The 3,501-nt window shown below is 45.6% G+C and overlaps 1 protein-coding gene across 2 annotated transcripts in view; it reads right to left on the bottom strand.

Annotated features, from left to right (window-relative positions):
* Rhbdl2 (rhomboid like 2) overlaps window positions 1–3,501 on the bottom strand; it is a 43,170-nt gene that overhangs the window by 6,421 nt on the left and 33,248 nt on the right. The window lies entirely within an intron of this gene.

The raw sequence follows: 3,501 nt of genomic DNA, 5'->3' as shown, positions 1-3,501 counted from the left end.
AGGAAGAGGAGGAGGAGGGGAGGAGAGGAGGAGGAGGAGGAGGAGAGGAAGAGGAGGAGGAAGAGGAGGAGAAAGACGAAGAGGAAGAGGAAGAAGAGGAAGTAAGGCCCTGGAGCCAGAATCGCTGAGTTACTTTTGTACATTATTTAACTAACCTCCCTTGTCTGTAACGTGGAAATATTAACTAAGCAGTTCCCAATAGACTAAGAGGGGAAGTAAAAGAACTGATGCACATATCGTACAAAAGCACGGTGTGCGTGAGGGTTTCACAGTCTTGATAGCTATTACTTCTCCTTCCAGTGAGGTTGTCATCTGGTGAATGAGCCTGGTGCCCCATAACCTACAAGGGTCTACACACATACATACCCACATACACAAAAATAAGTAAGGGTGGTCAATCATGCTCTGTGTACAACAGATATTCTTCTCTCTCGTAATTCTAGAAAAGGGCTATACCTACTGAGCTATCTCATGGTCTAGAAGTAGCCTCCGAATCCTTCTTAGCACCAAGTCCAATCCCATTCTGGAAGCAAAATGAAATTCATTTCTTAACCCAGTGATAGACATCTGAGCCAAAGAACACACCATAAGCATCTTAAGGGGTCTTCTCAAAACTTCCTACTATTACTACTTGGGATCTTCCTCTTATGACTTTTCATTCCTTACGATGTGATATAATCTTTACTATGTGAAAAAAAAAAAAAGAATGTCTTGGGTCTAGAGAGATGGCTCAGCTGTTACAAACATGGGCTGCTCTTCTAGAGGACCAAAGTTTGGTTCCCAGCATGAACACAGTGGCTCACAACCACCCATAGATCTGCCTGCCTCTGGCTCCTGAGTTGTTGGGACTGAAGTTGTGTTCTACCACACCTGGCCTGATAACTATTTTTAAAATTGAATTAAAGTTTCAAATCTTTCCACAAAGCAACTAACCGGCTGTGTTGGCTTTATTGCTGGGGTGTTTGTTTGGTTTAGTTTTGGCTTTTGACTCAGTATCTCACATAGAACAAGCTATTTATTTACAAGCTTGCTATGGAGTAGAGGATGGCCTTGAACTCCTGACCCTCTTGCCCCATCCCCTGAGTGTTAGGATTATAAGCATACACCCTGCTTCACTGCTGGATCCTAACAGTCATCTAAACCAGAAGTCATAGCCGAGGCTGAGCATGTGGCTCACACAGAGTGGCTGCCTACTGTGTGCAAGGCTGTTTGATTCCCAGCCCCGCTGCCTCCTTCCAAGTGATAACAATTCTGCCTAATCCTTGCCATAAACCTGACAGGGCTAAGACCCTTTCCAACTTGCTGTATGAGGGGAGCGAGCTACCTCAGTGCTAAATGAGCGAAGACCTTAGAGTCATAGAGAACCTCCCTCTATGACTATGTGACTCAGTGGGAGAGAACAGACTGATGTCCATCGGGGCTGGAGAGATGGCTCAGCGGTTAAGAGCACTGACTGCTCTTCCAGAGGTCCTGAGTTCAATTCCCAGCAACCACATGGTAGCTCCCAACCATCTGTAACGGGATCTGATGCCCTCTTCTGGTGTGTCTGAAGTGTGCTACAGTGTGCTCATATAATTAAAATAATAAATCTTTAAAAAAATTTAACAAATCTAATCTAATCATCTGTTAAAATCATAATAGACCGTGGCCAACTGTCCTCCCTGAAGCAAGCTTGGTTTAACACTGGAAAGTCAATCAATGTCATTCTCTACATCACAAATCAAAATAGAGAAACTATACAGAGAGACGAAATAAATGAATAGGAAGCGAAGGATGGGGGGGGGGGAGCTTGGATGCAGCTCAGCTGGACAGTCTTGCCCAGCACGCATATAAGTAGTGGCTCAGTCCTCAGTAAACCAAAATCCAAGAAGGGAATGAAAGGCTACATACACAGAGGGAGAACAGACCTGCATGTCTTACATAGTTGCATTCAATTAAGAATGTGAACCAAAAATGTAAGTGAGCAGATGATTTAAACAAACCTTTAGTAGAGACAATACAATGGCAGGAGGGAGCCATTATTAGGAGTGCATATTTAACCCAGACTCATTGCTAGGCAGGTAACAGATAGGGTACTATAAGGAAGACCAGTCATTCTAAACAACAAGTCTATGAAAGAGCAGAGGACATAAAATGCTCTGCTTTTATTGTCCTATACCCTACAAAATGTAGATCCCAGGGCCATGTATGTCCCCAGAAACTCTGGGTCAGTAGGTCTGGTGGGATCTGAGCGGCTTTAGGTGTCCTGAGCTCTCTGGGTGATTCTGAGCACCACTCAGCTTTGGGATGCTGATCTGGAGGCAGACATCTTGGTCTGTAATGTGCTCCTGTGAATTTATAAAAAGAATTCTAGTGGTCAGACCTGACCTGGCTCCAACACCCAACCTGAGCAGTTTCTTCTGATGCTGACACTGAGGGTCGGTGGACATACCTCATAGGTAGCCAGAGTTAAGGGCGGTAGGGTGACATTGCCTACGGAAGAGTAGAGAGAAAAGGCAAACCAGGGAAGGCAACGCTGCCAGGTAGACAGTGTTTCGGCCTTCTTGGGGTCTTGGCTCCCTTTTGACCACTGTGAATTGCTAGGAACTAGTCTGTTGGCTGAAGATGATCCCAACAGCAGTGGGAAGCAACAACCTGAATAGTAAGAGAAAGCTGCCAAAATGCACTGGCTGAAATCACTAGAGGATGCGAACCAATTGTTCACATTCCCCTGCAGGGCTTCTGCTCTGCTGCTGGGCAGGGCTGAGGCCACACATTGACATCAAGCCCGGAGCAGAGGGCGAATGTGTAATTGGTTCAGGAGGCAGGCAAGTCCACACCTCTGCATTCATGAGCAGGACAGAAAAATGCACAAAGAAATAGAGAAGATGGAGAAATGGGATCCCAAACAGTAGGGAGTTATCTAATAAGGAACTAAGCTTTGTCACTAAGCCCTTTCAAAGCCCTCTGTTTCCTGTAGCTCAAGACTGCTTCCTGCTGTCCACACTGCTGCCACTGCACCCTACAAACCAGGGTCTCCAGGAATTCTCTAAGACAGTAGCTGAAAAATACCTCCCATCAGCCAAAAAAGAGAGAGAAGGAAAGAAAGGGGGAAGGAAGGAAGGAAGGAAGGAAGGAAGGAAGGAAGGAAGGAAGGAAGGAAGGAAGGAAGAAGGAAGGAAGGAAGGGCGGGCAAGAAAAACAAGAACAAGAGGAAAAGAAGAGGAGGAGGAGGAGGGAGAGGAGGACAGAGAGGAAGAAGAGTGAACGTAATTGAGTTGAACTGTAATCCCTAAACCACATCCATGTTGACATCTAATTCCCAGGAACAATATTTGAAACCAGGAGATCTTATTTGAAAATAAGGCTTCACAGGAAAGGAAAGTCAGCATCAGATGTGGTGGCCTGTGTTGGATAATTTTATGTCAACTTGACACAAGTTAAAATCACCTGAGAAGCTGGGTGTGGTGGCGCACGCCTTTAATCCCAGCACTCGGGAGGCAGAGGCAGGTGGATTTCTGA

The sequence above is a fragment of the Mus pahari genome, chromosome 6, assembly GCF_900095145.1.
Source record: "Mus pahari chromosome 6, PAHARI_EIJ_v1.1, whole genome shotgun sequence".
Lineage (NCBI taxonomy): Eukaryota > Metazoa > Chordata > Mammalia > Rodentia > Muridae > Mus > Mus pahari.
This window is presented reverse-complemented; position numbering and strand designations above follow the sequence as displayed.